At 40.3% G+C, this 13,300-nt stretch overlaps 1 pseudogene; it reads left to right on the top strand.

The window, feature by feature from the left end:
- The first annotated feature begins 5,329 nt into the window (after positions 1 to 5,329).
- Positions 5,330 to 6,250, top strand: LOC134377269 (olfactory receptor 8B8-like; annotated as a pseudogene).
- The last annotated feature ends 7,050 nt before the right edge of the window (positions 6,251 to 13,300 follow it).

Here is a 13,300-nt window from a genome sequence, read left to right as displayed (position 1 = left end):
AGAACACTGGTGGTTACAAAAAGAACAATGAGATAATTGTCATGGCAACACTTAGTTCCTTAAGAAACTCAGAGAAACAGCCAGAGGCAAGATGTGAAACATCCCCCAACCATCAACCTTGAAGCCTTTAGCTCAAATACTTTCCCATCATTAGGTTTAGCTGCACCAAGGATGACTGCCCTTAGAGCAAGCATTTTTGCTGTTACAATTTTTTTTTATCTACAACAGAGACTTTAGTCCTGGGAAAGTTTTCTGTTTTCACCAAGCTTAGCATTACTATGTTCAATACTAAAAAGTTAGGCTGTACCTTAAACTACTGGGTTTGGCTTTGCTAAAACTACAGGGCTGTGGCCCCACAAAGCTATAAGTTAGACCCTGTGAAATACATTTGCTTTATTAATGTTGGTGTCCTCCACAGTTGTGAACAGTACTACAATGAGCATGGGAGTGCAGATATATTTTTGACACATTTATTTTATTTTATTTGGATATATATTCAGTACTGAGATTGTTGATCATAAGGTAGTTCTATTTTTTATTTTTTGAGGAACCGCCATACTGTTGTCCATAAAGGCTGTAGCAATTTACACTCCCACCAATAGTGTATAAGATTTCCCCATTCTCTGCACCCTCAACAACATTATTTTTAGTCTTTTGGTGAATAACCAGTCTATCTGGGGTGAGGTTGAAAGGGACCTTAGCCAGAGAACTGCCATCTTTGGGATAACTAAGACCAAACAGAAAATTTCAGTGAGTCATTAACTTAGAAAGTGATAATCATCTATTTCTAGAGATTAGCAGAAGAATTGAGAAACTGACCGTATGGCTAAAACTGCCCCGGGGATGAAATCATGCCCCAAAGGATCCTTCTCAAAAGTTTATTTCTGTTCATTTCCCATTACACCTTCTTATGCTGATTTACTTTAGATGTCGTGCACCTAAAATTAGGAATTGAGACTAAGTTTTCTCGTTTTTCTTACCTTTCCCAATCAATTGCAAAGAAAGGAATTCCAAGAGAAAGGCAAAGCACCCTAGCTGATTATTAGCTCACTTTCTTGCTTAAAGAAAAATTGCATCCACGTTAGTTAGAGGTATGAGTCAGGCGTTTTTATGTTCCAGTGATGCTTGACTGAGGTTATAGTCATTGAGCTCTCCCTAGGAGATGAGGACTCCTGAGGTAATGTCAAGGGTTTGAAGCTGACCAGTCCATCAATTGCAGACTCCATGATGCCAAAGCACCCAGTCCATCATGGGACCCTGACATCTGAATCTGCTGATCCGGTGACCAGCCTCTCTCTCTGTCTGCAGGACAAACCTTTACCTCACCTTCCCACCTCTTCCCCTTTACAACCCCCAGAACAAGCATAAGAAGGCAGGATGAATTCAGCCTGGTCTCCTCCCAGATGCTGGTTATCTGAATAAAGCTTCCAATGCTACCACCAACTTTTAGACTTTTGGGTCATTTGTTTAGTGTGAGAGGGCAAGCCTTAGCCTGTTGACAGTAACAAGGCGATGTCTCATTGTGGTTTTGATTGTAATTTCCTGATGATTAGTGACGTTGAGCATTTTTTCATATGCTCATACCATACCATTTTAATTTCTATAGCTTCATAGCATATTTTGAGGTCAGGTAATGAGATGCCTTCAGCTTTGTTCTTTTTGTTCAAATTGCTTTGTCTATTTGGGGTGTGCTGTGGTTCCATACAAATTTTAGAATTGTTTTTTTCTATTTCTGTGAAAAAAAGTTCATTAGTATTGTCATAGGGATTGTTTTGAATCTCTAGATCACTGTGTGTAGCGTAGACATTTTAATGACATTAATTCTTTGAACCCGTGAACTTGGGGGTGTCTACGACCTTGTGTGTTCATCTCTTTCGTCAGTGTTTCATAGTTTTTATTGTAGACATCATTCACATCTTTAGTTTATTCCCAGGCATTTCGTTTATTTACTGCGCTATTTAAAAGGAATTACTGGTAGGTGGGAGCGAAGCCAGTGGGAGACCCTGCCTCACCTTTGGAGGTGAGAAAGGGGCGGCTTTCCTAACTAGTCCTCCCCGCCCCGCGCTCGGGTCTCCACGGTGCCCTGCGGTCCCCACCTCTCCCGCAGAGCCGGGCTCCACTCCGCCTGGAAGCGGGGAGCTCGGACGTCTCCTGGGCTCTGGCCGGGCCGGCGGGCGCATGCAGGCTCCTCCGTCCGAGTGCGGGACGAGCGCGCGGGACCGGGCGGCTGAGGCGGACCCAGGAGGTAGGGCCGCGGCGAGGGCAGTAGTGTCCGGCCGAGGCGAAGGGAGGCGCGGGGTGCCTCGGGAGGGTCCGGGTGTCCGGGGCGGGGCGGCGGGTGCTGGGGCCGGATAAGGGGAGGCGGTGGGGCGTGACCCCGGGGCCTGGCGGGCCGGGGGCTGCGTGTGGCGGGGCGGGGCGGCGGTGATGCCGGCGCAGGCCGAGAGACCCGGCGCCCTCCTCCGGGCAGGAGGAGCCTGGCGCTGGCCGCCATGTCTGCCCCGGGTGGCCGCGGCGGCGGGTGCTGGGGCCGGATAAGGGGAGGCGGTGGAGCGTGACCCCGGGGCCTGGCGGGCCGGGGGCTGCGAGTGTGGCGGGGCGGGGCGGCAGGGGACGCGGTGGCGAGGGCGCGGTGGCGGGGAGCGCCGGGATCCCAGCAGGGCGGATGGTGGCAGGACAACCCGCCTCGCCGGTCACTGTGCAGCGGCCGCGCGGCAGCGCGTGTGGGGGACGGCGCCCTCCCAGGCAGCCCAGGAGAGCCCCTTGCAGTCCACTCGCCGAGGCTCCGCGCCTGCGGGTCCTCCTTGCCGGGCCCTGCGCCCGTCTGCCCCCGGGAATTTTCTGAGGGGGTCATTGCATTTCTGGGAGGCCCCACCACCACCCCCCTTTTTCATTTTGGCTGAAACCCATTGCCCAGGCGGCTAAACTGGGGCAGGTGGGGCTGTCCGGGTGTCCCACCCACACCCCCAGGACAATGTAACCGGGTTTTCTGGGCTGTGGGAAACTCTGCCTCAGACTGGGACGGGTAATGGATGGCGCAGGGATCTAATCCTCAGCGCTTTGTAGTGATGCAAGTTAAGAGACAGTCATCTCTCAAGTCCAAGTGGTGGTATCAGAGCGGTGATATATGGGGCAAGTCTGTATATATTATGTATATTCAAATAGACATATTTGACTGTGTAAAGTTTTAAAACTTTTGTTTGGCAAAAGATACTTTAAGCAATCAGTGGACTAATAGTGGATTAGGACGAATTATATAGCTTCAATGCAGGTAACGTACAGAAGATTAGTATTCACTGTATTCCTCAATTGGTCAGGAAGAGAGAAAACAACCGCATAGAAATGGGGAAAGGACATAAATAGGTAAGTCAGAAAAGCAATTTCAAAAGGTTTACAAATTTATGAAAAGATGCTCAAGCTCAGTAATAGAATGCAATTTAAAGTAACTGTGATACATCACTTTACGCTAATCAGACTGTCACAGCTATAAACACCAATACCACTTCGGTTGGGAGAAGAAAAGAAAGTTTCATACATTGCCCGTGGAGATGTGATTATAGCTTTTACAAAAAGAATAAACTGAAATACAACATTCTGTGAATTTATCTCATTGAAATAAAAGTACTGGTATATCAAGGTGTATTCACATGATGATTATTTCAGCATTGTTTTTGGTGGTTAAAAACTGGTAAAATAACGAATTTATTAACATGGAGTGGTTGGGTAAGTTATATCTACAACACAGAATATTGGAGATATTTCAGCAAAGTATTTTTAATTGACAAAAGAAAGAGGTAAATAAAATAAGTACTTTGTAAGTCAAGTGTAAAGCCCCTATAATATTTGGTTATGTGAGTAAGTAGTAAAATATGAGAAGGTGTGTGCTAGGTTATAACCACGAATAACTGGGGATGATGAGTTTGAAGGGAGCTGAAGAAAGAAGGGGAGTGCTGAGCGAAAAAGGAAAAGGAAGTGATTTGTTTTAAAAGATATAAGGTATTATGCATCATATGATCATATATGTCATATTGTAATACATGTGTGGGAGGATATGTATGTACATGTAATATTTTGAGAGGTATTTTAAATGTCATTAGCTATGTGTGAACAATTTTATCTAATCAAAGAAGAACTGGGAGAAATAGAAGTGAAGGGAAAATTTCTACCTTCTCTGCCCTGAGGAATGTACAATCCCTGATGTGAAAATCTGAGTTGAATATTGTCTCCAAAGACACCAGGGTCAAAGCATCTTCATGAGTGTATAAAGTTTCTTAAATCTGTCTTTCCTAAAAGATTTGAGTGATGGAGAGGGTCCTGGGAAAGCCTGTGTATCAAATCCCCAAGACCTTGAAGCTCAAAATAAAATAATTTACACGATGCTACATGTTATTTTGTTGGAAATAAAAGAACTGTTTGGATTCCTTTTTTTGTAGTTTAATGATCACTGCCTGGCAAATTCATATTGAAAACCATGATCTTTATTTGATTGATTTTCTGAGTGAGTCAAAGACAGATTTATAAATGTGCTGAGCCTCTCTGCACAAAAGGAGGGTTTTAGTTCAGAACTAACCTTCTGCAGCAGCAAAGCTATTTCTCTTTGGAGAACAAAGGTGGAGGAAAAAACACAAGGACAGTTCTGATGCCTCTAGGCAGAAGGAGGATGAGCATTGAATCTTTATGTTTTTATGTCCTTCCATGGACTCTCTTTCTGCAGCTCTGACCCTGAGTTACAGATAATTAAATGGTCTGTGCAGGAGAAAAGTAGACATCAAAAGTACTGCTGAGATGATTCGGTTTGTAGTGCCTCCATTCTTTCTGCTCCTTATAGAATTTCCTGTGAAAGAGACCAAGGTTCTATTGCTGACAGTAACTTTCTTGCTGTATGTACTTCAGAAGCCAAAGGACCTCTGTGCGTCTCTGATTCCTTAATTCTGCCATGAACATGGTGCTCATGGTCTCCACCCTACACTGCATCCAGAATGGGCTGGTGGTCAGCACAGGTAGCCTGAGTATGGCTTATGAAGTTTGACAAGCATAAAGTGGAATAAGTGTTAGTGACACATTGAGTCAGAGAAAAGATGAGAAATCACTGCATTTCCTCCCCTGGACAAATTTCTCCCATATGCTTTCATTATGCCGATGCCTCCCATGCACCTGTCTTTATTGTACGAGCAGTGCCAGATCCAGTTTTCTATCAGATAGTTAAACCTCAGCAGAGCCTTTGGCTTCTTGGCTTCAGAAGGGATTGGGCATGGCATTGCATGGTAAATCTGGGTTCTGTCTCAAATATGACTGTACTGTCCTATCTTTCAGATCCCACTGGAAGAGAATGGACATTGGAAACAGTTCCTTCATCATTTAGTTTACTCTTGTGTATCTAACAGAATATTCAGGGATCCAGTTCCCTCTCTTCTTCCTCTACCTAGGAATCCGTGTAGTCACTGTCAGGAAAACTGGGTTGGTTTTTCTAACTGGACTGGATTCTAACCTTCACACTCCCATGTACTACTTCCTCTTTAAATTATCCTATATTGATCTTCTGTTATTACTCCATAACTGTTGGTAAACTTTGTGTCAAAGATGAACACCATCTCCTATGCAGTATGCATGACTTAGCTCTTTTTCTACTGCTTCTTTGTCAGTGCAGAGTGCTATGTGTTAACAGTGATGGCCTATGATTGCTATGTGGCCATCTGTAAGCCCCTGCTGTATAAGGTCACCATGTCTCCTCAGGTATGTTCTCTGCTGACTGTGATTGTGTATGTGGGGGCATTTATAGGTGCCTGGGCCCACACAGGGTGCATGATGAGGCTGACCTTCTGTTAGGCTAACACCATCAACCATTACATGCGTGACATCCTTCCCCTCCTGGAGCTCTCTTGCACCAGAACTCTCATCAATGAAATGATGGTTTTGGTGTTGTGGGCTTTGACGGTGGTGTGCTCAGCCTCACCATTATTGTCTCTTACACTTCATCCTCTCCAGCATCCTACATATTCACTCCACTGAAGGAAGGTCCAAAGCCTTCAGCACTTGTACCTCACATGCAGTTGTTGTTTCTGTTTTTTTTTTAAGTCGAGGGTGTCCATGTCCCCCATCCTTCTCCTGTTTGTGTATGAATCAGGGGAAAGTGTGCACAGTCTTCTGTACCATTGTGGTGCCCATGCTCAATCCTCTGATCTACAGCTTCAGGAACAAGGAAGTTAAGGTTGCCCTGAGAAAAAGCTTGAGTAGAAAAACATTTTTCTGAACTAGGAGCAGTACTAATTGTCAGAAGACAATATGGTTTTCCCTTTGTCCCCTCCCTCCCACAACACCCCAGAGGTTTTTCACACAGACAGAAGTGGGATATAACAGAAAGATCAATGAATTTGGGATCAAAAGGCCTGCATTGAAAGCTTTGGAAAATAAAGACGTCATTATAGTTTTATAGGGTAGCTGGAAACAATAAGTTAATGTAAATTAAAGTGTGTATTGGGGCCAAATAGATGTGAGATTTATTCCCTCCTTTTCTCTTTTCCTTCTTCGTTTCCTTCCTTCCTCTCTCTCTCTTCTCCTCCAATGTTTTCCGCTTATATTTTAGAGGGAATTTTCAAACTCTTTTCAAATAAATTTACTAGTTTATTACAGATTACAGTCACTTGAGTTTGGAAAGAATCCCTTCATCTACAACTTTAGGTAGAGTTTGCATCTGAACTTCAGACCTACATATTTCACTGCTTAGCATCTCCATTCGAGTTCTCCGTAGGCATCTGAACTCAATGTGACAATTAACCTTATCATGGCAGCACATCCAACCCCACTGAACTCTTTCTTCTTCCTGTGATCACCGTCATAGTGAACAGTACCATCACCTGTCTAACTGCTCAAACCCAAGAGGGGTGTCTTCCTTGATTCCTCTCCCTTTACTCATCACTTCTCACCCCTGCTTTGCAGTACTCAGTGCTGCTGTTACAGAGAACCCCTGTAATTTCCCCTTTTGACCCATTTCTCCTAGTATTACCTGATGAGATGGCTGTGCCTCCTCTGTACCTGCCGTCCATGTATGAGCAGAGCACTGTCCAGCTGTGAACCCCTGTAGTTTCCCAAATACAACACATTCTTTTTCCCTGAACACTTGTCCACAAGTTCTTCCCTCAGCCTAGAACACTCTCTCATATCCTCTTCTTTGCCTTGCTCAGCCTATCCATCCTTCAGGAATGAGATTACCCAGAACCTCTGCAAAGTCTTTCCTGAACAGAAAGACAAAGTTAGACGAACTTGGGGTATAATCTCATAGCATTCTATGCCTACCCTGTTGTGGTACAGGTCCCACTGTATAAAAACTTATTTTCCCCTCAAATCTCTCCCCCTCTAAGTCTATTGGCAGAAGCTGTATCTTGTTTGATATTGTTTCTCTATTACCTAAAACAGATTTGAGTCCCTGACCTAGAACAAGCACTTAATATTACATTTATAATCTGATTTTACTTACTTAATTATAAGAAAATTCTAAGAAACTTATTTGCAGGATAATTTTTGTTTAATATAAGGCAGTAATGTATATAAGAATGACATATCCAGCATGGTTTTTCAAACATAGTAGAAGAATAACTTGATAATTTATACAGTGTGTATGGGATTTCCCTTGTTTTCTTCTGGCTACCATCTTTGTAGATACATTTTGTTTATTGAACAGTGCTGCTTCCTAAATGGTTAAATAATATTTGCCTTTCCACATCACTCTTGTTAGCTGTTCCTCTCCCTTTTTTTTCCTTCTATGTTAATGTTCAGATATCAGCTGAAGAGAAACCCTGCTTCACTTATCCTGCCAGTTCCAGCTGCTCCTGTTGTATGTTTTACAGACTAACGTAAAAAATAAGGGCCTCAATAATAGCAGTTCTCACGTTCTTGTTTAATTGCCTGATTAGTTATCTGTCTTCTCTACTAGATGATGAAGACTTTCAGGATAGACAGCATGTGTGTTTTATTCACTATTATATCAACAATGCTTAGCCTGGCTTCTGGCCCTTAGTAAAGACTCAATAAATGTTGGTGGAATATTTATTTATTTCGCCTATATGTACACTTGTTATGACTTTAAGTTTTGACTTGAAAAGAAGACATGTTTGCGTAGAATAGTGACCCAAAGAATTGCTGCCACTTCTGTGTCATGGAATGATTTTTGTAATAATCTACTTTCATTAGGATTTTTTCTATCTTCTCTTAAAGCACAATGATGGAAAACAAAGCTTTATTTATTTTTATCTGGGTTGTTGTGTGTATTCAGGAGTCAGCAGTGGAAGATGTGAGTTGGGCAGACTTCAAGAGTAGAGCAGGTGAGCTCACAGCCTCTGGTGTTGGACTACCTGGGAGTTTGGCTCTTTCATTTACTAATTAAGTAGTCATAAAAAAAATTATCCAACGTTTCTGGATGTCAGTTTTTTCATCTCTAAAATGAAAATAGTAATACTGTCTCCTTCAAAAGATTTTATGAAGATCTCTATCCACTTGCTTGGTATTCAAGCTTCAGTAAATGGGATGTAGTTCTGAATATGCAGCTGTGTTGCAGTGTCATTTTTCTTTCTGAACCTCAGATTAAGAGCTTGCAAAATCAGAGGTTTGGCTGGATTATGCCCAGCATTCCACCCACTTTTAAAATCTTATGATAATTTTGTCTCAATTTTTTCATTTAAGCGATAATAGGATTGGGCTGGATCAACAATTCACAACCTGGATATTTGTCAGAGTCACTTACAAAACATTTAAAATTATGATCCCCCATTTCCATCTTAGATCTACTCAAACAGAAGATATTTGTGAGCAGGGCTCTGGTATCTGTACTTTTAAAATGTTTTTCAAACTATTATGACATTACTGTTTGGATGACTGGTGATTTAGGACTTTCCCACAACATTCAATGAGTTTACCACTATCTATTGACAGAGGGATATGTGGAAGATACTATAAATGTTGCTGAAAAGGTGGTTTCCTGGTGTCCAAAAGTTCATGAACTATTTCAAGAAGGAGAGAGGTGTCAGCACTGTTAAATACTGTAGAGACTAGGGGAGGTAAGCATCAGGTTATGTGCCTCATGTTGGAAATCTGCAAACTGGGTGAGAGAAATTGTATGAAAGTGGTAGAAGCAGAGATCTGATTACAATTGACTAGAAAGTGGAAGAGAATGAGGAGGCAGAAAAATATGCATAGCTTACTTATTCATCATATATTAGAATAACAGATCAGTGGAAAAACATAGAGATCTGGAAATAATTCCAAGTACGTGTAAGAATTTGGCACACAATGTTAAAACAATGTATTTGCTATTTAGAAAAAAGTACAGGTAGATAATTACATTATTTCACATACCAAAATTAATTTCATGGTATTAAGCATTAATATTTAACAAATTTATCTATAAAGGAGCTAAGGAAAATATATGTGAATATTCATGTAACTTCAGCGTGAAGGTAGAAGAAACCACAAGAAAAAGCTTTTATTAAAAAAGCCCTATGGTGAATAACTGTTTAGATACAACGATAACAAATAAAAGTCATTAACTTTCACTTACTACTCTATGGTGAAATAGATATTTTGACGGGCTTATTTGTAACAAAATAATTAGATCCTGCGTTAAACATAATATTCATTAAATTGTTGTGTGCGCAGGATATACAGAGAATTACCAAGAAGAATAAAAAGGAGGAAGGAGGAAAGAAGGAAGAAAGGAAAGAAGAAATGAAGAAGGAAGAAGGGAAGAAAGAAGGAAAAGAAGGGAGAGTGGGAGGCAGAGAAAAAGAAAGGAAGGAAGAAAGAAAAGAAGCAAGTTAAAGAAAACTTTAAAAAAATAAATTACTGAAACTGGAGTAGTGATCTGTGAGTACACACATAAGGTCTCATCTGCAGGTGAAAAATTATAACAGCCATGAAGGCCAGCAACAAAGTCAGGGGCCTTAAAAAAAAAAAATCCAGGCCTCCAAAATTAAACCTGGGACGTTAGAAGTAGGAGTGGGGGGGGGGTCCCAAGGTGATAGTGCCCTAGCTTTTTAAAAACAAGTCAAAAACCAAAAAATGAACAACTATAAATACTCTCTACAGGAAAGTGTTGTTAGCATCCTATGTTAGGTCCCTAGGTTTTCCAAAGCGTAAGATAAACGAAATATAATTTTATAATCAAAGATCCCCAAATTTATAATAGGGGTGGGGGATGAGGAACAACCTCCAGAGTGTAATCAGAAAGATCAAATAAAAGATTTAGATCTTCATGGATTTTAGATGCTTCAAGAATGAGGGTACTTTAAAAAATTCATGGTAAGATTGCATTATCTTTCAATACTATTTTTCTACAAACTTTTTGAAGTACCCTCATATTAGGTATATAATATATAAATGTGTTATAAATATTATATAAAAATAATGATAAATAAAATGATTAAGGAATCAGCAGATAGAGTCCTACATGAGCAAGCCATAAGAGACTACAAAAAATTCAAAATAGAGCTTTTAGAAATACATTTGCTGGAATAAAATAATCTAAATTCAGAATAGACACAGATTACAAGAGGATCTGAAAAATTTCTTAAAATGCAGCACAGAGACAGTAAAAGATGAAAAATATGAAAGAAGCTAAGGATTGTGGAATATGGAATAATTAGGTCTCATACATGTCTACCTAGAGTCCTAAGACAAGAGAATAGAGAAATGATGAGAGAGATTACTTGAAACGAATGCTTAACATTTTCTGAGATCAGTGAAAGACATGAATCCACAGACACAGGCTAGTGTGGCTGGAGCAGAGTTAGTGAGGGAAGAGTGACAGGTACAAGGTCTGAAAGGTAACGAGGAGAGGTGAAGATCATGCAGTGATACAGGAAGCATAACATATATGAAGCAGAACAAATAAAAATAAACCCATTCCCAGACACATTATTAATAGTAAGTGCTACTGAACAAAAAAGACCAAGAAAATAATCTAAAATGGACAGAGAGAAGGATCACTCTGAAATGAATGGCAAAGTAACAAAGGCCCCTAAGAACAAATCAGAAGACAGTGAAATAATTTACTCATTCATTTATTCATTCATTTATATGACAACTGTTTATTTCTACTCCTCATAGTGTTTTAGCCACTATAAATATGCCCTCAAGTAGCTAATGTGAGCAAAATGAACCAAATACATGGTATCATAGGAGGTGGTAATCATGGGAAAAATGAAACAGATGAGCATAGAAAATGTTGGGGGAACATCTTTAAGTTGGGTGGTCAGAGAAGGTCTTGCTAAGTTGTTTTCAGAACAGAAACTTGAAGATGGTGAGGAGGTAAGCCATATAGACATCTGGGTGAAGAATATTCTAGAAAGGAGAATCAGTAGATGCAAAGGTGCTGAGGAATAGAAGTGGTGCCTGAGCAGTTAGAGAAACAACAGGAAGACCGTGTGAGTGGAGCAGTGTAAGGAGAGAGAAATAGGTAAAGAAAAAAGACGTAAGCAAGGAGATTTACAGCTTTTACCAAGTGAGATGTGGAGTCGCTGGAGGGTTTTGGGCGTAGGAGTGAAATCATGTGACTTACATTATAACAGGATCATTCTGGCTAGTGTGTGTTGTGGTAAAGGTGAAAGTAGCGAGAACTATTTTGAGGCTATCGTAACAATGCAGGTAAGAGATAATGAGAGATTGAACCAGGATTGCAATAGAGGTGGTGAGAATCGGTTGTATAAGGATAGATTTGAAGGTAGAGGTCACAGGATTTGCTATTGATTGGATCTGGTCTAAAAGAGAAAGGAGGGGCCACTGGTGACTATACAGTTTTTGGCTTGACCACCTGAGAGGACTGAAGTTTTATTAATTCAAATGGAAAAACATAGCAGGAGGAGCAGATTTTGGGGGCAAGATCAGAATACCAGTATAGGACATGGAGTGTTTGAGATGGTTGTTGGGATAAAAGCAGACATCCTGAGGAGGAACTTGGATGTAATAGTACAAAACTTAGAGGGAAGGTTAGGCCAGAGATATAAATTTGAGAGTCAATATACATGTTGAGGTTTACGGCCTTAAGACTGAAGGAAATCACCAAAGTGAAGCTTATATGAAGAGGTCCGAGAGTTGAGTCCTGGGACACTACGATACTGGGAGAAGCTGATGAGCCAGCACAGGAGACTGAGAGTTAGATGGAAAGAGGAGAGCTTGAAGGGTCCTGAAAACCAAGAAAGAAAGTATTCGAAGAAGTGATTAACAGTGCCAGCTGTCCCTGAGCGTAGAGTGGGATGATGACCAGAAACATGGATTTAGCAAGGTCACAAATGTTGCTGATGTCTTTGATCATATTTTCAAGGTGCTGAAAGAAAACAAGTATCAAAATTCAGAAATTTGTAATTGGCACAACTATCTTCCATGGACAAGGGTGAAATACTGACAGTTTTGAATAGACAAAAACCAAAAATCCAGTTTTTCACTACAGACTTACACTAGAGGGATTTCTAAAGTGAGCCTTTCAGGAAAAATAAAAGTCATCAAAAAGGACAGTCTGAATTATGAGCAAGAAAATTGACAAATGTGTAATTAATCTAAGCAACAATTGTCTGCTTCATATGCTCATATTCTTTCTACTAGTAGAATCAAATACAAGTATTTGTTGTAGTTAGAACTAAAATGCTGTATAACACCGACATGCATGTTAGAATAGGGGTGTCAGAATTAGTGTTTTAAGTTTTAAGTTTCTTTGGCTTTTCAAGATTGGGATAAAATAATTAACTTTGGGCTTTAAGCGTGCATGATAAAAATATGTGAGTAACTGCTAAAAGAAGATGAATAGGAAGTAACTCTACCAAGTGTGAAGAGTAGGGATAAGAAATGGAGAAAATAAACAAAAACACAAAATTCAATGCGAAAAAGGCAACACAGGGACAATAGACAGCAAACATTAAAATGGTAAGCAAAAAATCTAATATGTCAGTAATCCTAATAAATCTAATTGGGATAAACACACTTCAAAAGATGGAGATTATCAGTTTGTATAATAATAAAATTTTATTTTATATATGCTGTCTATAAGAGACTCATCTAATAAGCACTTGAGAAAGTTAAAAGTAAAATGATAGAAAAGGGATATACCAGGAAAACAATAACCTAAAGAAAGTTTTAATAGCTATATTAATTTTAGGTATAATAGTTTTTGAGATGAAAATTAGTATTAGGGATAGAGAGGATCACCACATAATGATAGAAGACTCAATTGACCATGAAGATACAGTTCTTACATTATATCCACCAAATTAAAATAAAATCTTGTAAAGTACAGTTCTATAGGAAAACATTTTTATAT

The sequence above is a fragment of the Cynocephalus volans genome, chromosome 4 (genome assembly GCF_027409185.1).
Source record: "Cynocephalus volans isolate mCynVol1 chromosome 4, mCynVol1.pri, whole genome shotgun sequence".
NCBI classification, from domain to species: Eukaryota; Metazoa; Chordata; class Mammalia; order Dermoptera; family Cynocephalidae; genus Cynocephalus; species Cynocephalus volans.
The sequence above is the reverse complement of the archived record's forward strand: the minus strand, read 5'-3'. Positions and strand labels throughout refer to the sequence as shown.